Source organism: Hetaerina americana, unplaced genomic scaffold (genome assembly GCF_022747635.1).
Source record: "Hetaerina americana unplaced genomic scaffold, ioHetAmer1.1.p SCAF_7, whole genome shotgun sequence".
NCBI lineage: Eukaryota > Metazoa > Arthropoda > Insecta > Odonata > Calopterygidae > Hetaerina > Hetaerina americana.
The window spans coordinates 30,099,399-30,122,681 of record NW_027287316.1 but is presented as its reverse complement, the minus strand read 5'-3'; the positions used below and the strand labels follow the sequence as shown (position 1 = coordinate 30,122,681).

At 38.7% G+C, this 23,283-nt stretch overlaps 1 long non-coding RNA gene across 1 annotated transcript in view; it reads right to left on the bottom strand.

Annotated features, from left to right (window-relative positions):
- The window catches only part of LOC139696186 (uncharacterized), a 250,936-nt gene that overhangs the window by 138,545 nt on the left and 89,108 nt on the right, over positions 1–23,283 (bottom strand). The window contains exon 2 of the long non-coding RNA XR_011702593.1: positions 956–1,076. This is a non-coding gene — a long non-coding RNA (uncharacterized lncRNA). The remainder of the gene's footprint in view (positions 1–955; positions 1,077–23,283) is intronic.

The following is a 23,283-nucleotide window of genomic DNA, read 5'->3' as shown; positions in this document are numbered from 1 at the left end:
GGAAGATTAAGTGCAGGAGAACCGTAGCCATTTGAATTAAGCCGATGGGATAAAATTCTAAAGTCCTAAGACATTAACCCAGAAGCCACTCTCCAGGGGATCCTCACGACGTTGAGGAAAAGGATAAATGATAGATCAACATGCAGAACTCCTTCCATTTGGAAGACCTATGGCATAGAAGTAAATTAACCACGAGGCTGACGGGAACGGTGCTTTTAAAAATGATTGATCATATGAACTGTGTAACCATGTTGATATTGAAACTCAGAGATAAACCTATGGAAGCATGAATGCCATTTTAACAGTAGGCATCAATAACCATTGAATCCAAATCAGCCACTGTGCCAACATCAATTATAAGAAATTAGTTTCACTAGTAAAAGGATTAAATTAGTTGAAACCGACATGAATGGAACAAAATAGCATGCAAGTAGACACTAAACGAGACGAAGAAACGACTTTTTATAAGCTAGAAATTGTTGGATCAATTATAAGATTAAGTAGTTACAGGTAATGGGGATATATATCAAATTGTTGAAGCATATATCATACGGTTCCTAATGTGAGATAGAGATAGATATTATCGATGCGGATGAGAGCTTTCGTCTCAATGCATAATAACCCCAGTCGGTCGATACAAATCAGAATGTTCTATACCAACACGATGGATAGCTCTATCATCAGAGATATTTAACATTGGCCATAAGGAGGGCGAAGTCAAATTGAACTAATCAATGTATCAAAGACCCATAAAAAAGTGGAGAAAACTCAATGGCTAAAATGGGAAAAGAATAGCCCGTGAGACTACGAAATCCTGAAAATGAACATCCGCCCATCCAATCAGGATGGCAAACGCACACAAACACATCAAAAGAAGCCCGCGCGGTCCTTCAACCTTGACATGTGTCGTAAAAATCACGAGCATTTCTGCCATGGAACATAATGTCTGACTCACCCCGGAGATGAATGGGCCTTCGCCTCCGCGCTCCGTCCTGTTGAGGGCAGCACTTCTCTCACTTCAAAGGCAAGTGCCCTTCCGTTCCGAGGATGCCACTCCTCCCAGAAGCAGACAGTCCCTGAGGGGAAAAAGTAGGAAAGGAACAGACCATCAAACTTCGCTCGCTTATATCCTGTCCATTTTGTCCATGATGAAGTCACTTGAGGACGCCATATAGGAAGGTGTTGAATGCACACTAAATGAATACTTTATGTATGACTTGATTGAAGATGTCATTTTACCACTACATAAAATGAATTTTGGAAACAAAATAAAAAGAATTCTTTTTTCACATAGTGCGAAATGTGACGGCGTCAATTCGCAATTACTATGAATAGGACAGCATTATGTGACCTTAGTATTACGGAATGTACATCTTCACATAAAGTTTTATTTCGATTCTGCAATGCGCTAAAATATATCCCAATATATATGCTAGTGGAGATTATGTGAAAATATATCTATATTTTCACGAGTTATTACATATATGTATTGTGTGTGTGTGTATATATATATATATATATATATATATATATATATATATATATATATATATACATATATGTATTTAACACTTTTTGAAAGTCTCACGAACGTGAATGATAATGTATAAAATTTAGCACTAGTAGCAGTTCTGTCCCTCTCTTCCTTGATGACGGTGGCTGCGACCACCGAAAATTCGAAACTTGGTGAGTCTATTCTTTATGTGTGTTTCTGTGTTTTTGTCTGTTTCCATTAGTGCTAAATTATATATATATACGAGCCGTATAGTGCTCGTATATATATATATATATATATATATATATATATATATATATATATATATATATATATATATGTATATATATATATACATATATGTGTATATATTGAATTTACCACCATATCGTGGTCCCACTGGAGGTCGCTTGGCATTCTTGAAAGCTATAGGTATCTAGTCAACAGCCATAACCCCAAAATTGCCGAGATGTTACAAACACGTGTGGAGTACAATCGAAGAGCCGCTATTATCCAAAGTGTTCGCGGTGGGCGTTCGCCCAGTGAAATAGTTCGATTCTTCGGGTACCCCAGATTAACTGTTTACGATACTGTGGCTAAGTATAATGCTTCGGAGAGAAGCTGGGGAATGTTTCAGTACCCGGCGAGGAAACCTCATTCGAGGAAACGCGTGTCACGAGCTGCGGGAGCCGTCGAGAAGGCTTAGGCGCTGATTTCAGAGAACTCGGGGCGATCGCTGAGGAAATTGGCGTCAGACTTGAATGTTAGCCAGCAAACAATGCGTGGGGGACGAAAAGGAGGACCAACGATACAAGTCGTACTTAATAAAGGTGTGAAACATGCTGTCTGTGGCTGCCATAACAAAGCGGATTGCTCGTTGCAACTTGCTATTGTGCTCTCTAAAAAATGAATCTGCGCAGCGAATCAGATTCTTTTCTAAAGAAAACATTTTCACCGTTGACGCGTAGATCAACCGGAGAAATGATCGCTGTTTCGCCCATGACCCCGAGGACGTCCCGATTGGTGCTCGAAAAAATTTCCAGCTAGTGTTTACGTCTTGGGTGATGTGTCCTGTGCGTGTAATATCATGCCTCCACATTTCTATGAAAAGGGACAAACTATCACAAAAGATTTCTATCTGCAAATTTTGAAGAATATCGTGAAACCTTGGATGTCAACTGTGGCCTCGGAGAAACCATAACCCTTTCAACAGGACGGTGTACCAGCTCATACGAGTCATTTAGTCCAAAACCGACTCTCAGACAACATTGGCATGCTCATCAAAGGATTTCTGGTTCCCGAATATCCCGGATTTGAACCCCCGCGACTTTTGTGTTTGGAGTGTAGTTGAAATAGTTACCGATAATATGAGGCACCCTAATGTCGTATCTCTAAGCACCGCTATCGTAGCAGCATTCGTGAATATGAACAGCGCTGTCTTAAAGAGTGAGTGAAATCGATTCAGGGCAAGATTGGAGGCGGTCATTGCAGCTGACGGGGGTTACATTGAGTAATGCCACTCTTGACAGATACCCCTACTTGTATGTAAAAGGATTTTCATTTTCATTTGTATTTTTTTTATAAATTTGCTTTTAAGCAAAAGTTTCATTTTTCCGGATTTAAGCGCTGCACCCAGTACACGCACACACACATATATATTTTTATGTCATAATTATGCGAAGTCCATTCATCCTAAATATGTCATGTATAACGTTAGTTTTGTTTTTTTTATTTGGTAATGCTATAACAGCCAGCATTGGATAGATTTTTAATGCAGGCTACGTGAATTACTTCGAGTAAGAAAAATTCCAATTCAAAATAATATTTGAAAAGATAATCTAAATTTTACATAGGTGAATAGAAAGTTTAACAATCAATAAAAATCGTTTTCAATATTAATGACGATATTATTAGAAATTTAAGAGATTATTATTATTACTAAATAATTGAGGTTACTCAAAAATTAAATGAGATAATCGCAGGCACAAATGAATTCAATGATGAAACTTTTTACGAACCTGTTTAAAATGAATATTTTAGTAACCTGCTTTCCTCTATCTTGGGATAAATATCAGTTTGGTCTAAATAAATAAGGGCATTTGCTAATTGTGACAATTTCGTGTTTATTAAAAAACTTCAATGAAATTGGTGAGGATGAAAGAAAGAGAAAAAACACTTTGCCCTTCCACACACTTTTAATATAACACGACCATGGTTTTGACGCTGCGCATCATCATCAGGTACAATACAACAAAAATTTTCAACTTATATAGCCAGGAGTCAGGTATGGGAAGTTAGGGAGAGGGGTGGTCCTGTAGCAATCATGGTGGGTGAAGCGAAGGTGAGGGGGAACTATTGGATACAGACGGTACAGAGGGGGGTGTTGTTTGCAACGGTTGACCCTCATTAACGGAGGGTCGGTGACTGTCACTGCCTTGGTGGGGGAGGGGATTCAAGAATTTAAGGAGAGGGAAACGCGAGAGGTAAAGGATATCGTTGACCACCTCAAGATTACCGGACTGAAGGGATTCCCAAATTTCCAACTCCTCCAGAGTGTTCAGCCGGCGACCTTTCGTTTCTGAGTGTGAAATGTCTGCTGTGAAATTACTGGAATGATTGTAGTCTAAGAGGTGTTTGGCGAATTGTGATCTGTTGTCTTTCTTCCTGAAGCATGAACGGTGTTCCTTATTCCTAATGTCGAAAGTCCTCCCAGTCTGTCCGATGTAGATGGCGTTGCAGTCTGTACAATTAAATTTATAAACTTCGCTTTGTTGCATAACTTCGATTTTGTCTTTAGTTGAACCTATTAAGTTTTTTAAGGTACGTGAATTGTAAAAAGCGGCTTTGATATTGTTTTTGAGAGTATTTGTTGTGTTCTGAGTGAGATATGGCCAAGGAAAGGAATTCTTCGCCATTGGTGCTTGTCCGGTTTGGATGTGTGATATATGGAATTCCGGGCTATTTGTGTTTGTTTTCTGTTGCACATGTTGTCAATCAATGTCACAGGGTAACCGTTGTTGACTGCAATCTGTTTTATAATGCGGACTTCTCTGTGTTTTTTGTGAGTTGACATTGGAATATTGCATACTCTGTGTAACATGGAATGGAAGGCTGCATGTTCTTATGAATGGTGATGCCTGGATGTGGAGTGGATAATTTGGTCGGAGTAGCAGTTTTTCCGGTATATCGAGAGGTCGAATCTTTGGTTAACTATTTACAACGTCAAATCAAGGAAATTTAGGGTACCGTCTGCTTCCAGCTCCCTCGTGAACTGTATGGATGAATCAAAAGCATTTAACAGGGTTAAAAAATTGTCTAATTGCCTAGGGGATCCCGTCCAGACACAAAAGATGTTGTCCACATAACGGAACCAGGAAAACACATTTTTATGGAGGGGATGGTTTAAGGGAAAGAAATTCCTTTCCCAATTGTCCATACCTGTATAAAGGTCCGCCAGGATAGGAGAGAGAGAGGAGAGCCCATGGCCAAGCCTTACATTTGCTTATAATGTGCCCTGTTGAACAAAAAACTACTCTGATTTACGCACAGGGTTAACAATTCACTGGTTACTGGATGTGGTGCTTTGGCTTTAACGAGGGCTATATCGGCAATTTCAACGGCTTTCATTCTGGGGATGCTAGTATACATATTGGAGACGTCGAAGGACACCATAATACACTTCGACGGTAAAACCATATTCGAAAACCTACTCGCGAGCTCGTATGAGTTCTTAATCCCGTATTTTGGGGAAAAAAGAGTAAGTTGCCTGAGTAGGCTGTTTAACTTATGGGCAAGAAGGTGGGCTGGCGCGGAGACACTGGACACCACAGGTCGGATAAGAATATCACTCTTGTGTCTTTTCGGGAGACCAAAGAATCTGGGAGATTTGCGATTCATTTGCACCAGTTTGGTAATATCACTTGGCTTCGGCACTTCACATCTGGCCAGGGAAGTTTTGACATCTCTCTGGTGCTCTGCAGTGGGATCACGCGAAAGGATGGCCATTTTATTAGACGAAATGAAGTCGTCACATTTCTTAACATAGGATTCCTTGTCTAAAACCACGACCGTATTCCCCTTATCTGCTTTTGTGACTATGAGCTTATTTTTTGAAATGGGTTTTTTTAGGGAAGAGACCGCCTTAATAATTTCACTTGAACTTATCTTCCTTTCGGAACCCTTGTATTTGACTATCTACCTTGAAATGAGCTCTTTCGGTCCTGCGTTTCCTTTGCCGAGGGCCAAATCACAATCTACAGGGAGATTTTTTAGGTCCTTAGTGGTTATCCGGGTGTTGGGACAGTACATGAGGCCTTTCTGGAGAAGATTCCATTCTCCGGGCTGGAAGGTGTGGTGAGAGAGATTCATGACTCTCTCGTTGAATTTTATGGCCGGAGGGGGCAGTTCGGGCTTGGCTTCCATGTCTTTGCTTGAAATTTCGATTTTTTGGTAAAAGTATCGAGTTTTTTACACAATGCAGTCCTTTTATTGAACGCGACTTCACTAGCTCTCTGACGAACATTATCGTCCAAGATTGACTATTCCGCCCAATGCAGGGATCTGGTTAACTCAGTGAATAAGAGATACAGGTAGTGGGAGATGGAATCCCTCTTAACGTATCATTCGTGCAGTTCTCTCTTTATCCAAGCTCGTCTTGCTGTTGCGCAGGCCAACATTGCTGCCGAAGAATTGGAGCTGCATGAGACATTGACGTACTTCGGGGTGATTCCGCGCGCGAGGCACTGGCTGTTGAAAAATACGTTCAAGGAAGCAACCCGGTGTTTGATGGTCAACCTCCGGGATATTCTAGCCTTCATTGCGTTGCTGGCGCACTTGATAAAGCTAGCACAGTGCTATATTAAAAGTGTGTGGAAGTGCAAATTGTTTTTTCTCTTTCTTCCACCCTCACCATGAAAGAATTCCACAAAGTTAAGCCTGAAACTGTTAGCTTTCTTCAATGAAATTATCATGATTTGTTGAAGTATCATACCGTAAAAATACGATGAAATGGAGAAGAAAATATTAGGACTAATTCAGCATTTTATTTATTGTATACTAAATTAAATCTTTACGTTCCCAAAATTGATGATATAACAAACCATACGTACATATATTAAGTTCTGTGTCAAAAAGAATTTCAGGCAATAATATTTTCAACGACATTGAAATGCTCATTAAATTTTATAATATTTGTTCACTTTAAAAATAGAAGCTTAAACATTCATGCATTATATTTTGCAGACTGTAATTTTACTTTTGGCATTTAAATTGAATTCATTTGATTCACTGAAAATTATTCTTCAAATTCCATTAGCAAGCTTGTCACGGATTTTATTTACATTTCCTAGGTTTCCTTCGGAAAAGGGCAAAGGTAACTAAAATAAATTTCCCTTCTTCGCGCAGAGGGAATTTCTAATTAGATTGCTTAGCAGTTTTATTCGCCACTTCCTCTCCGCCCTACTTTCGGATCGTAATTCCTCTCGACCACGTCACATCGCCTACGGAATAAGGATTGCGAAATACATCAAGGGAGCTCTCCTACTGCTCTCAAACCTAATTGCGTTATCTAATCATTTGGAGAAGTGGTCATTGGATCTGCTCCTGGTAGGGTCACCCATTCAGATAGATCGAAGGTTTAGAGCCAGATGAAAGGTAGTCCGCGCAACGTCATTTCTTCAATAAGGCGGCTGCAAAAGCGTCTGACCCCAGTTGGGTGGCCATTAAGTGATGGTGTCACGTTAAATACAATATTGAGGAAGGTAACGAGTAACCATCTCAATTATTATTCCCAAGATTTTTATGATGAGCAATATTGAGAAAATAAGTCCCTGCAACCACGGGACTCGGCCCAATGACGTGTGTCGTGCTCAACAGTTGGAGAGGCAAGGCTTCCGCGGTCGTCATTTCACGAAATCCTTGCAAAGCAAATTTAATGTAACTAATTAGAGGTCTAGAGATAATATTTGTTCGCAAACGTAGACCCTTAGGAAACGGCCAGAAGTTATATTGAAATATTTTCCGAGCAATTGTCGTACTCAAATATTACGTAATAGACGCGGTATGATAAAACGATAATAGCTTCATACTGTTATCGAAAGTCCAAATATAAAAAAATCATGACATTTGTCCGAAGTGAATGTTGCTCTACCATTGAAAGAGTTAATAAAAGCTGTCGTGGGCTCGCATAAGCTTCAAGAGGGATTAACGTTTATAATGCCATTTTAATGGTCTACGGATATGCTAAAAACTTATCTGGAGACCTTATCACGCGGCGACCGCCGTTTTGGTGGAGAGGAGTTTGGGAAGGGGAGTTCGATAGGGAAGACTTGACCCCAATGCACGGGGGAATCTGTGCATTTGCAAACGGTACCAAATCACTCTGCAAACGTCCTCTCTAATCATGAATGCAATGGTGCTCATCGGTTCGTGGCATGAGCGGATTCCGCATCCGAGAGATCTGTTACCGAAGAATACAGTTATAAGGGTTTTTCCCGGGTCTCGAGATGTTGTGACAATTGGGATAATCCTATTTCATCGCTCGGAGCGCGGGAGATTATCATTAATCCGGAACTAATCTCCTTGTCCCGTCCTCATCATATTGCTGGGACTACATCCAGCAGATGGCCAGCGTAAGCCATCACAGGGGTCACGTCATTAAGCGTCGATCACAGCTCGTGAAGGCTCGACCTCATTGCCCGTGCAGTAAGTAAGGAACATCGCAGTAAGGCCACGGAACAAAAGTAGGAAAACTGTAGGGTATCAAAATATTATTGGAACACATTAAAATTGTACACGAAAGGGTAAATGATATTTTAATGGAAATTGTATTCAGAAAGATTTGACACCGAATCCTTTATGATGGAAAATACATTTTCACTGAATAATAGTTGGCACCATTATTTCTGAAGGTACTACAATGCCATAGTGCCACTATTATTGTAAATGCTACAGTGCAGCGAAACTACAAGTTGAATAATAAATATATTCTTTCGGACGCAGTTTATATTGTGTTCCTTTCCAACTATCGAAAATTGATTTGCTTAATTTATTAACCTCTCACAATACATTACTGTTAAACCTACAATACTAAATTAATTTGCTTTTAGTTTAAATTTATTCTGGTATTATAATTACTTTTTTAACACCGTACATGTAGACACACATATGCATACGAACGCACTCTCATACATAATTCTTGATGCACACGCATGTAATTAAAGTCAAAATAATAAGATAAATGAAAACGAAAGCAATTCACTGAGTGACTCCTCGTGCCATAGTGAAGGTGACTAGGACCACCGAAATATTAAAGTGTGTTATTTTTGTTTTGATTAATCTTTTTATTTTGACTTTAATTAAATACATGAAGAATTAACGATCTCAATAAAGGGCTTATCTATAATATATATATATATATATATATATATATATATATATATATATAGTATATAAATACTTGCCAGCGAAAGTAATTTAAATCTCCAACTAATGTTTAACGATTTAAACGATTAATGAAGGGTTTCCTGGATTGATTAACTTTTCTTTTTCATTTAGTAATAAATAAATAGATGACATTAAACCTCTAAAGCACCCACAAGCTCCGGAATTTGCCCCTGGCAGCAGTCCTCTTCTTATCTGCTGGAAATGAAGACTTGAGGCTTTTTCCCGATTCAAAAACAGATTGTATCGCCTTTTTAGAATATATTCCATTTTTGAAAGAATTTCTACAAATTCCTTTACGGTCTCTGACAGAACAATTCTGTCATCAGTGAAACGAATCACAGGAAGCCTAAGTACCTGCACGATTTACCTCATATCAGTTTGAGGAATTCGTCCATTGCCTCCGGTAAATATCCAATATCGAAGATCTTTGGTGAGTGTGTGCGCCATTGTTTAGCACGATTCTCTATCTTAACTTCATCCTTGCATGTTCCACCGCTATCACTGCCATCGCATTATAGTGCAAGCTCTATATTGCTACTATTTCTCTAAACTTTGCTCCAATTTCTATGAGCACGTCGAGCAGCGTACTCCATGCTACGCTTTAGAAAGCTTTTTTCGCACCAACAGATGGCCAAAGACGTGAATCTGTACGTCCTAGGTCTTTTCTCAAAAGCCATAAAGCAAGAAGAACTACTGTAATCTGCGGAGAAAAAAATATGCACGTTCAGAGTAAGGTTTAGTGCTGTTCCCTCAATTCAAACCGCCTCGCCTACCTTCCAGGAAAAGGTTGCCAAAACATTTCATGGCATGCTTATGACAAGGTGTTCGTTGTGCAGCCAAACGAACCCAGGATGATATGGCAGGCAGTCATACATTTACATATTGAATCAAATTAGGTTTGATTGCTCAATCTTTGAATTAATGTAATTAGTCACAAATAAAATAAATGATGGAGAGTACAAATCAAGAGAAGATGCCAGGAATGGCAAAGGAGGAATGCCAATCTTCAGAATGATTTTCACTGATGAACTCACATCCATATTATTAACAGCAAAACATGTAATATATTTCTTTCCTGCAGTCGACGATTTAAAACAGATTTGCGATACCACAATAATATGCATTCCTACTCACTTTTTGAGACCAGATAGAAATTTTTTCCCTCTTTGGGTTCAATTTCACGTAGTATTGATCATAACTCTGTTCTTCGCTATCTGCTCCATGAATTTCAAATAAAAATTTACAAACCGACTCCTCAATCCAGTTTACTTAAGAATGTATTCAATTTCTTATTGAAGGCACCCAAAGGTCTAATTCATTCAGTACCTGGTTCATGTTATTTCAACACGTTTCACGATCATCTTTTGCAATACCTTTGCACATTTTAAACATGAATGAATAAACCTGTACCATTTGCAGCTGTTTTATCATTAAAACTTAATCTCCGAGAGTTTATTCTCTATAAAAAAATAATATTTATTGTCAAAATTGCCAGTCTATTTTAAAAGTATTTCTGCGAATACCTACGCCGGTACATGGCTCCACATTGACCTAGGTCATCAAACAATTATCAATGCGCGTGCCCTTTATGAAAAAAAATGAAGGATGATTGCAAAAAAATTCTCGCAATAAACACTAGAAAAAGAAGTGAATAAGCACAAGAAAGCTAACCAGGGACTTGTCAGAGGAGATGGATACTTCGATACGTAAACACCAGCGCTAAATATTGTGAAAAAATTTGAGTAACCAAGCATTAGTAATAACAAGGATGGGGTGATACCTTTTGCTGCCAACAAATATTAAGATATATACATTCATTTTTCGAAGGAATGATTTCCATAATATATGCTTGGAGCGAATGGGGAACAGCTTTCACTTTCACAACGTTCTGTCTAACGAAAACAAAATAGCTAGACACAAAATGAACAGGCATGTAAAAGTAGTGAAATCTTTTCATACTATTATATGCATCACTCTCAATGCTACTATCTGCTACCGAATGAAACAATACGAAAACTAAACCAAGATTGACAATATTTAATTACAGATGACTATAATGAATTTGGAGGTAATAGCCTGACTGGTACAGGCTGAGAGATTTATGTCTTTAAAAATTATCTGTATTTGCTTACAAGTTACGTTTGAAAATTTTACAATTGAAAAACAAACTAGAAGTAGAAAAGGAATGCCATACAAATTACACAAGTCCAACAAGTTATTGAAAATTAAAGTGATTTAACAAAGGAGGACATATGACATTTATTGAGTTTAAAAAGGCATTTGACTGAGTAGAGAAAAAACACTATGACAGACACTTCAAAGAAGAGTATAATCAGAGGAGCTTATGGTAAAAATTCAAAGTCTCTATAACAATTCAAATATAGCGGTGCAAAGTTATTTTAGAGTGAGATAAGCGATAACTACGGATTAATGATTCGAACACCACACTTGTAATTTCTACATGAATGGCATTACGAAAAGTTGTAAATAAGTAGCAAAACATAGGGGGTTTATAAATGACAAAAGGGGTTTAAAAATGACAAAAATAAATGTATGAAATGATCATAGAGAAGATCTGCAAAGAATATAATGTGAAAATATATTTTTCAAAAGCAATGGCCTTCCACCAAACAGCGGCAGTAAAAACAAAAATTGTCATTAACAGTGCAATGAAAGATGGAATTCTAACTTATTTGGGGGAAAATATTAGGTATTAGGTTGGAATTCCATAAAATTAAATTTTCGGTAGGTCAAGCTTTAGTTAGCCAGCCAGTAGGGGTTAAAATGTTCCTAAAGGCATTAGAATATCAGTGTGATAGGTATTTAATGAAGGTCAATGTCAAAAAATCAAAGTCTATTAACTTCATGAGAAGGAAGAAGGCTAATTTATATGATAAAATAATAGAGCTATAACTGGAGTGCAAAGAACAGTTAACCTACCATGGAAGTAATTTCGACCCAAACTGCAAAATATTTGTATGTGCTACTGAGCTAAGGAAATATTTTTTACGAGGAGGGAAATGATTACGGGAACGTTCAGTAAGGGTGTTAATTAAAATGTTGGTGAAAATTTTTATATGAAGGGTTGTTTTTTTACGGTTCGGAAACATGGTAGTTGAATCAAGATGAAATACTTTCGAGGTGTGGGTGTGGAGAAGCATTGAACAAGGTGAAATTGGCAGAAATGAAGACAGACAAAGATGTACTAGGTAGGGTGAAAGAGGTGAGAGAATCGTCGGGAAGAATAAAAAGAACGCGGGAAATTTAGATGCACATCATTTTAATTGGGGATGGATTGATGATGTCTGTGATAAGGGGAGAGTTTTAGTAGAGTGGAATAATAGGAAAAGAAGAGGTTTCTTGGACGGAATAAAAGGAGTTACAATGAAGGTACGACGGATAAATGAATCCCGAAAATAAATATGTAGTATAAGTAATGATAGAGCCCAGAGGTAGACAAGTGAAGAGTTGGCTGGAAAATCTTTGAAGTTGGAGCAGGCAAACACCCTGTACAGGATATGTAGATAAAGCAAACATTTTGGCATTCATCATTACCATTCACTAAAGACATTCGCTGAGGCCACAACCTCCAGTTGGAAGTTTTTCTTTTCGTTTCATATTTGGAATGGAAATCCGTTCTTTTAATTTGAGCAATATTCCCTCTAAATTCCAAAGGATCACGGCACGCTTCTCACTCCTGGGACGACTGCACTGCAGTCACTGAACCGCCAGCCCCGATACCTGCTCTGATTCGAATTCCCCTCCCATATGACGAAATGGACTCCGGAGGAACGCAAGCATTCCTCGAAGGGTGCGATTCTTGTTAGTGTGGACGTGAGAGGGGCGGGGAAGGGTTGTTTATAGCCTGACAGGGTGAAGTTTGGATAGGGTGGCTCGGGAGAATTAGTCTCTCGAGGGGAGGGATCAGGGAGGTCTAGCCGGGGACGCAGAGACAATCACTGCGAGGGCCGACCGGTGAAACTCCCACGTTTGACACACTTCCCGATGAAGGGGACTGTGTACATGTAGACGAGTCCTAAACCCTTTCCCTCATCCCCTTCCTCGCCGAACCCGTCAATCATCCGACATTTCGGCACTCCTTTGACTTCCCGGCCACCTCAAGGATTCACCTTCGCCCTCTGGCCTACCCACAAAATTTTCAAAACGTCCCGCCTTTACGAAAATTCCCAGTTAACTAGATTAAACCTAAAGTTGAGAAGTCTAAGAACCAAAATGGCAATTATAGAAGAGCAAAACTTTCCTGCATGGATATCTTGCGCGGCACAGGTTACGATGATATTAGCGATAAAAGTAAGTAGAAGTTATTTCATTGAATGTAGTCCTCCAGTAGCCCTTTTCTCACAAATGTTAGCCCATGTAATTATCAAATAAAAAGAGTCACTTGATGCCATAAAATGGTGCACAAATGGTTATGTGCCAACATTAAACAAAACAAAATACACAAAAAATATACAAAGTGAACAAAAGTAACAAAAGCTACAAAGCTTTAAGAAATCGACTTTAGATTTGGTGAAGTGGTCCAAGGAAGGACAAAAATTGTTCACTCACAGCATTGACGAAATTTTGCCGCAATGTCAGTCATATATTACCAAGAATTTAATATTATGAATCATAATGGACATCCCATCACTACGAATTCTATACCTAATAGACTAAGTAAGATAACCACTAATTACCCTAAAAATAGGTTTTCATCGATGATACCGAAGCTATGAATATTCGGACTTTAACCACGGAGAATTTGACTAGGACATAATCCCTAAAAATGAAATAGAAAGTGGAATTACGAGCCTACCAATGCAATCACAAGTACGAATTCTAATCACAACAGCCGATTTTTTACAGTTCTGGATAGTACCATGTAAAAGTAGATGCCACATCAGGACGAATTAATGAATATCAGATTTTTCACTAACCAAGCCGGCCTTTTTTACAGACAACGCTCCGAAAATTTACGGAACAAATCACAGATTTATACCAATCATAATGAAGGGAGTAACAACAAAAATATTCATTGGATGGAACCAGAAAATACACGTAGCCTCATTAAGTGACTGAAAGTATGTGATGATCTCTTAAACCATTAAATCAGATGATACTTATTTTATCAAAGCACAAAAATAGGAAACTTTCAATTCTCTGACATTAGCAAATCGGTATTGTCGAGGTAGGACAATTTCCAGACCTTATTGAATAATATTTGAATACCTTCTGCAGGAAAATCACAATGATCACTTGGATGTTGGATCAAGGATTAGGGTGATTTTCGTTTCCCTGGTCAAACACGCAAAGGATTCCGACGTGTGCCATAACCCTCCATCGAAACCAGAGCTTGATTATTTACATCTGACGCCCTGACTCGGTATCACATGCCATTTGAAAGAGAAGAAAAACACACACACGTAAACGCAATGTTATTGAAAACCAAAAAATCCTGATGGCTTTTCCTCTAGAATTCGGGGTCCGCTTTGCCTTGAACAGACGAGAAAACGCTGACAATCATTTTAGTTAGTTTGTCAAAGTGATGGCGAATGTATTTGAAAGAAAGCACTTGATAGTGACAATGGAATGCGACGATAGGCAAAGGCTATGAATGGCGTTAGGTAGGAGATTAGGAGAAGAAATGACTGCGGAGAGAATACCATTGATTTTTGCTGCATAAATTGGTTAATTATAACTAACACTTTTTTTAAACACCACACTAGCCATAGGAAAAAATTATTTCTGATTTCAAGAACCATTTACAAGTCCTTTCTACATGTGAAAGCACCTGTCTATTTCAGATTTCAGATTTTCGCTTTTGCATTGCTATTCTAATTTTATTAATTGCCGTTTAAATATGTGCTGAAAATGTTATAAAATAAACTCGTTTCCAATGCATGGTTCTTCCAAATAAATTGGTTACTTCATTTTCGTGATGGTGATGCATTAATGCTATTTAGTGAAGTTTATACCATATAAAACCTTATATAGCATTCCAGAACAAGATGAATTGTTTCAGTGCCGGTAATTTCAAAACAAACGTTGCATCTTATGTTAATGATCTCGAAGGAAATGGTTAAAATTTATATGATCATCTGAAATAATGATAATAGAGGCATGTATGTTAAAATATTCGCGTAATTATCATTAGCTAAGCGAATCCATATTCTAAAGATAAGCATAAACACAGCCAGGTTTGAGGTCTAAAACGAAGAAAACGGCAATTGAAAGTAGATTTTTGATTTTAGTTGAACGGGGAGAGTCTTAGGAGTGTAACGGAGTTTGAAATGGAAAAAGGCGATACGCGTACTGTGTAAAATGTTCTGATACGTTTATTTCAAATTTCGATGGCGTCTCTAGAACCATGAGCTAGAACAAAGTAGAGCTACTCTGCGAATGTCAGATATTTCTTAAAATCGTTGGCATCTCAGAGTAGTTGGTTACATTTATGCATCAGGAGAGTATACCATCGTATTTGAAACCAACATTTCCTCTGCAGTTGATAAGCGGGAATACCATAAGATCTATTCCTATCAGAATAAATGTCTATTCATTCATAAAACTGCTACTATTTACAGGGTTCGTCCGGAAAATAAGTGTACTGACTCCTGGGCTGGGCGCGCCGCTCCAGGCGCGCCCAGCACCGCTCTGACGGGCTGCGATTGGAGGGGGGTATGTTGGCAAGCGACGCTGAAAAAGGCAGTCGGCTCTGAGCTGTGGTGTAGTGAGGAGCTCTGTTAACGCGAACCTCCACGCTTCGACCCACGTCACGGAACGCGATGCCGAAGTTTTTGGAGCAGCGTTATTCCATCAAATTTGCGGTAAAGCTTGGGAAATCGTCTACCGAAACTGTCGGTATGATTAACCAGGCTTACGGGGAGTCAGCCATGTCCAGAAACATGATCTTTCGGTGGCACAAGATGTTCGTGGAGGGCAGAGAAGAGGTCGACGACGAGTCTTCGAGAGGTTCCCGATGATGCCTTCGCGGGAGCGTTCCAGGAATGGGAACGCCACTGGAACAAGTGTATCGACTCACAAGGGTCCTATTTTGAGGAATATTAGCTTAAAATATGTAAAAGTGTAATAATTTTTTTTTCCTGAGCTCAGTACACTTATTTTCCGGACGAACCCTGTATAGTAATTATTACACCTCTGGGCTATCCGCACTTTTTCTGGTGGTCTGGAGCCGAAAGGAGCCTCATCTTTATGAGGCTATATCTTTCATATCCTCGTTGAGTTGCATTTGTGTTTGACTATTTTCCTTTCCAGGTATTTTTAAAAGGTTTACATATTCGATGCAGATACATTGTTTTTAAAGAAGGTTATGAACATGCTTTGGTAAATAAACTTTAGTTCCGACAGATTTATTTCATGCTTTCTTCAGAATGTACACATATTTCTCGTATTTGCAAGCAGCTCTGAGAGAAAATTACTTAGAATATAATTTTGATCCCTATCTGGGTAAATGAACTTTTAAGCTGAATTGTTGATGTGCCATGCAATGCAGTCACTTTTACATGAACTATTCTCTCTGCACATCACTCTTAAATTTCAACTGATGACGTTGATTCCATTTAAACCTGTTTTGAATTTTCAATATTGTTACTGTTAATTATTTTTAGTTAGTTTAGTTATGTTAAGTACAATATAATGCCCAATTACCATTAAATGTGTTCTTTTTGTGAAATTGTAACATTTTGAATTTAAATTGAACCTAAATTTCTGGGTCTCGAAGATTCCAGATCTAGAGATCGGGTCCCGAATGATAGGTCCATCATACGACTATAACTAAAATAATTAATAAAATTAAAAACGACGGATATTGCCTTTAAATAAAATTCAAGATTTAGAAAGAACTGAAAATGTCGTAATAAATAAAGTTGATTCTCTAAAAAAAATAAGAACTATTTTTTAATCATTTAAATGTACTTTTATAAGTTATATTTTTATATATTAAAATTCTATACTTCTTCGACCTGTCCCTTGAATCCGGAGAACTTGGGCGGCGTATTTAAGGCAATATCAATTTGCACAACCCTCCTGTCATGCTTTACCCAAAGTGAGTGAATAAAAAAATAAGAAACTGCGAACAAAGACCGCAGATTTGATACTTTAACGATAGGAAAGTATTGAAAATGAAAAAAACAAAGATTTAGGATAACTAAGACACTCCAGTGAATAGTTGAGCATACCTTTCTGATATTAATTGAAAAATTATAATGGGATTGGTGTATGTAATTGTTAATTGAATTCAAAAACGAATTTTTCCGCTTCGATTACGTTAAAGATTTTCTAATTCTGCGCGGGATTAAATGCATTCATTTCACCAGGGAAAAAACTTTTTTCAAGTATATTTTTTTCGAAATTTCATAAAAACATACAGTATGAGCATTATTGAGACATTTGAGAAATATCAATTTTTATCTCAAAAATGTCTCCAGTGTGTCCACCATAACAGCAGTGGGTAGCCACGGAACTTTTATGAAAACAACGGCGATTGGAAACTCTGGAGCCTTTTTTTCCCAGGATCACGCTGTTGAAATATAAATCGTATTCCGATTAGAAAACTAACTTCAATGAATATTAATGACACAATTAAACCTTATAATTTAATGTATTAATGGTCCAAAATTTAGTTTGTCCCCAGGTTTCACAAAAATTAAAAACAAAAACTTCGTTTTCATGAACGTTAAAATTCATTGGCTAACTTACATCATTAAATGACAATAAAGATTAAAAATGCATGTTTTCAACATTTCTCAGTCATGTTTCAAATTTAGCCTTAATCTGAAATAAGATACCGTTTAACGCAAAGATCAGCTAACATAAATACTTGAGCGATACACATCAAAAAGTTAGGATATGAATTTAATTTAATTTTTGTCTCTCGCCTGGGCTAAAAAAAAGCGTTTAAATTGAAAAAAAAAACAATTTAGTCTTACCCTCCTAGTCTCTCTGAAAATGTTGGTGGCACGAAAGCCAATTTTGTAACGAAGAAGAAATTTTAAACGAGGAAATTATCGCAAAATGAGGCGAGGTGACCTTTCACCCTTCTTTTTTGGAGTGGACAGATTTTGGTGTACAAGAGGAAGAGCGACCATTTAGGGTTAAAATTAAAATCAGAAAATGTTTCGGAGTTCTGGGATATGGTAATCCTCTCAAGCCTGAATACATAATCACACCACCTAAAACGCAATCCATGGTGTATATGTTTCATTACTTAATTTGTATTCTCATGTAAGTGAACACGTCATCACTTTTTACTTAATTCTGGTAGGAAATAGCTGTGACACTTGTCAATCATTCTGAGACCAGTGGCAGGAAGACTTTATTTTATACCAAAGAATATATATTCGGATGAATAATTTCATAATTGGTACGTCGATTGACAAAACCTAGCGTTACAGGGAAGTTTAAAGCTAAACGTCTATCCATTTCTTGTGCATTTGATAATTTTACTATGACTGTCTCAGTAATATTCGCAGTTTTTTCATTGCACATTTTGCGTTAATAATTCCCCCGGGTGTGCTGTATTTTTAGACAAGGATCGTATCCGAAACCGGTACATGTCTCTGCACAGATGTGGATAGATAATGGAAAGTCAGTCGGAGAGTCAGAGAGATGATAGATAGATAGTCGTCTTTACTTTGGATCAAGATTTAGACGATGAAGTCTATTCTACCACCTAACCCCTCGTCATACATTGTAAGATTAAACTTTTAGATTCATTTCACAAAGTATACATAAATGGAAATAAAATCAGTGAATACTATATCTTTAGACTAAAAATGTATGATCTGCATAAAGTAGAGGAGTAAGACACTAGCGACCATTATCGCTTGTTCTTTTCAATGTAAATTCGGAGTTAATGGTAATAAAAACATGAGAAGAGGAAGAAGCTCGATTGAAATAAGGTGGGGAACTCAAGCCATTCAGCCAAACGATTACAATCGCTAATAAGCACATTGCAGAATCAGTGAGATTGACATGGGGCTAGCATTAACTAAAAGAAAACGAAGGTAATGACATTATAAAGATGTAAGAAGGTTAAGGTAAACATCAAAGTTGAGGGGCATGAATTAGAACAGGTAGAATAGTTCAGATATCCAAGGGGACCTTTAGAAATGGACAGGCAGAAAAGTAGAGACCTAAAAAGAAGAAGTACTTTCGAAAAGGAGGCGTTTACGAAGAGGCAGTAGTCAATGAGAGACATTTAAAGCAAAGGTATAAAAAAAATACAGAAGATTTGTATCTTCAATTGCTACATTCCGCGGGAGCCTTCAAAGTAAATACGAGTAAAATAGAAATGTCAACTTACAAATGTAGCGTAGTTCTGTATGGCTCGGAAGCTTGGCCATTGGGGGGCGAGAGGATATACGTAATTTGGAGGCTTTCAATACGTGAGCATGGAGAATAATAGAGAAAATAAAATAGACGAATGGAAAACCAAAGATAAAGTTCTAAGAATGAATAAGAAAGAGATACGGCTGTAAAAAGTGATTCTAAGAAACAGGAAAAAAGTATTCAGGAGACACTGAGTAGCAATACGGTACTGAAAGCATAAACAGAGGGAAGAATACAATGAAAGATAGGTTCGGAGAGAAATATATAGAATAAGCATTTTGTAAATATTAAATCGTGGTAGAAAATTACTATTCAACATTTTCAAAGCGTTAAAATTATTCCCCTTGACAGGGATGCAAAGCTAAATTAAGACGGTGACGCCACCGAGGTGTTTCTCAGGACGTTTTGTAGACGTAGTGACTTGCTGTGGGACGCCTCGGTAGTTTAATTGTCTAAAGCATTCGACCGGACATCTAGGAATCCGGGTTCGAATGCCGGTCAAGGCGAATGATTTTTAAACTTTATAATTGACGCATTTCGATGCGCATTTGAAGATGACTATCTTAAATGTTATTTTCGCAGCATCCCCCGCGGTTACTTATAATTTGTCGAGCCAAAAATACTCAAAGCTAAATAATGAAAAATTGGAATACGTAATATAGGGTAAAAGGACTTTTTCTGTAAAGTTAGTTACCAATTTGAATGTAATTTTATACTTCACATGTACATTTTAACAATTTAGACCGTTGTGAGTTTTCATTTTGAATTGTACAAATATAATTGGCATGTGATCAATTGCATGTAGTATACGTAGATTTGACGACGAGATCATTGAAAGATTAGACCCTTGAATCTTAGTCTTAACCCAAATAAATATTACTGGTAATGACTAGGTCGATCTGGTAGTTTGATCCGGTAACCCGCGGTTGGTTAAATCAACGGTCAATTCTTCGGCCAATGGATTTTAATCATTTTTTCAGCAAATTGACGATAATTCATATATATTATAACAATCGCCAACAGTATTTTAACGTATAACAAAAAGATGATGAAAATTATAGGAAAATATACGAAATATTATGTGACGGAAGTCGGTGAAAAAGATAAATTGTTTGTTCTATGAGAATACGGATATACAGGGTTCGTCCGGAAAATAAGTGTACTGATTTTTTCCCGCCGCTCCAGGCGCGCCCATCACCGCTCTGACGGGCTGCGATTGGAGGGGGGTATGTTGGCAAGCGACGCTGAAAAAGGCAGTCGGCTCTGAGCTGTGGTGTAGTGAGGAGCTCTGTTAACGCGAACCTCCACGCTCGACCCACGTCACGGAACGCGATGCCGAAGTTTTTGGAGCAGCGTTATTCCATCAAATTTGCGGTAAAGCTTGGGAAATCGTCTACCGAAACTGTCGGTATGATTAACCAGGCTTACGGGGAGTCAGCCATGTCCAGAAACATGATCTTTCGGTGGCACAAGATGTTCGTGGAGGGCAGAGAAGAGGTCGCCGACGAGTCTTTGAGAGGTTCCCGATGATGCCTTCGCGGGAGCGTTCCAGGAATGGGAACGTCGACTCACAGTGGTCCTATTTTGAGGAATATTAGCTTAAGATATGTAAAAGTGTAATAAATTTTTTTTCCTGAGCTCAGTACACTTATTTTCCGGACGAACCCTGTATAAAGTAAATGAATGTGGGAAGACCTTATATAATGAAAAATAAGATAGAAAGCTAGGTGAAACGGAGTATATACAGTGGAAAGAGATCATTTAAATTGTCAGATCAGTATAACGAGGGAGGTTGAGTATATAGAGAGAGTAGAGGAAATAATGGTTATATGAGAGTAAATGGATGAAGTGATGGACTGGATTCCTTGCAATTTAAATGTTCCTCAGGATACAAAAAGCCTAAATCGGTGGCCATAATGGTGATGTACGAGCAACAACTATTATGTAACCACAGAAGTCCCACAACAAAACATGGCATGTGACGGGAATTTTTTTAACGCCAAGTTCTTTAAATTAATAATAATTAGCTTCATTAAAACTAAACCTTAAAACGTCTGATTACTAAACTAATCTGGACGGGTTATGTAAAATAAAAAATGCGTAGTTTTAACTGAACTACAATTGATAATATGCCAGCTTTGTTTGCCCACGTCACATTTTTGGTCCTGATAAAGAAACATCGATTTCCAATATTAAACCGGCGGATGGAAATCATTTTCTCTTTCAGTTTCTTATCCAGAAAATATTTATAGTTCCAAGACCGCGAAATGCTTCGGATAAGAGACGTCGTCTCGCCACCCAATGCATATTTGAATTCCTGGAATATGCGGCTCAGTGAATTCCCAACGGTGGCGTTGAGCGACGAAATCTATCTCGATGTATATTTCATGTACGCTTCCCGGACACGAAGCGATGGCCCATCACGAAGCGACCCACTGGTACCCCGATGAGTATTCACTTCAAATCACACTTCACCGAGTTCTCATATGTACATCCGTGAATTCATTGCGAAATACTCGTTAGTGAGAGGAGTGATGTAGCTGCCTAGCTGGAGAAGAACTTTCTAACCTATAAAAAAGATGTAGGTCTTCATTTCGAACGATATTTATGTAACAAATTTCACATCATCATCTGTAAAATTTGTAGAAACCATATAGCCTAAAACTAGATAGTTACAAAAATTATGGTCGTGACTATAATAGGATACTGCACAGATTTTTTAACCCGATAGAAACCCGCCTAGCTGGACCAATCCTTATTCATTATTAGGATGGATCTCGAATCGGACCTTGAGGAACTCTCCCAGATTCTCACCTAAGAGTCATTAGCATTTTTTTAAATTAAATAATTTATTAATAAAACCTTTTCTCCTAAGGTAATCATGATACGAAACTAAAATTCGACTTTATTTTCACTTTTCCACTTAGTGTTTCCGTTTTCAGATGTAGGCAACATATGCAAAGCTTGAAAGGAAATAAAACCGCAGGTGTGCGGAGGGCTAAGGGGGTAGGGATTACGGGTGGAGGTTAGCGTTTCCAACGAGAACGAGAGAGTGAGCGCTTCGAGAGAGTGCGGGAAAGGGAATAGCGATGAGCAGAAAACGAAAGCGAAGGGGCAGAGTGAAGGGCTCCTCGCGGACTCTACGTCATTTTTACCACAGCCATCCTTCGCCGCTGATTTAAATTCAGTCACGCGGACGTTTCGACGCCCACGCACGGGGTGCGTCCCGCGGGGGACTCAACTTCCATCCCCCCTCCCCCCCTTAGCTCCTCTCACACCCCCTCCCTCACCTCTTTTCTTCCTCCCCTCCTTTTCCCCATCGATCGAAGCAGTTTTCGGGGCGGGCGAGTGTGGGGAGGGTCACCGGTGTCACCCTTTTGCGACTCCTTTCTCTCCTCCTCTCCTTCTTCGACCTTCGTCTCACCCACCCTCTACCTAGCCCCACTTCGCCCGCCCCCTTACCGCGGGTTGAGAGGAATTGAAACCTCGGCCGGCGGACACGTTTATCGGAGCGATGGGGAAGGAATCAGTCCCGCTCCGACCCCGCCCAGCTTGTTCCACCCACTCTCACCGGGATTTCGAAGGAGGGAGGTGGGGTTTGGTCATCCGATTCTGGACTACCACCCAGTCGCACACACCTTTCAGCCCACGCGCCATAGTAGCCAATCTCTCAACATTATGCGCCAACCATTTATTTTTCCTCCCACCCAACGGAAGGAATGGATCCTTCGATAAAGAAGGACGATCAGGGTTTTTGCATTAAGATGCATTGCGACATTGTGTGCGGGTTTTGTTTGACTGAACTGATTAGCGTCATATTAGCGTGGCGGGAATCAACATGGTTTGGACGGCTAGTTATTAGCTATTCGGAGACCACAGGCTCGAATCCTGTCCCGCGCAGGGATACTTTGCTATTGCATCGAAAGTTTTCCTTGTCTTGCGAGTTTCAATTAAGTTCGTTGAGATTTCCGTGTGAGATGGTCTTAGCAGTCAGAGTA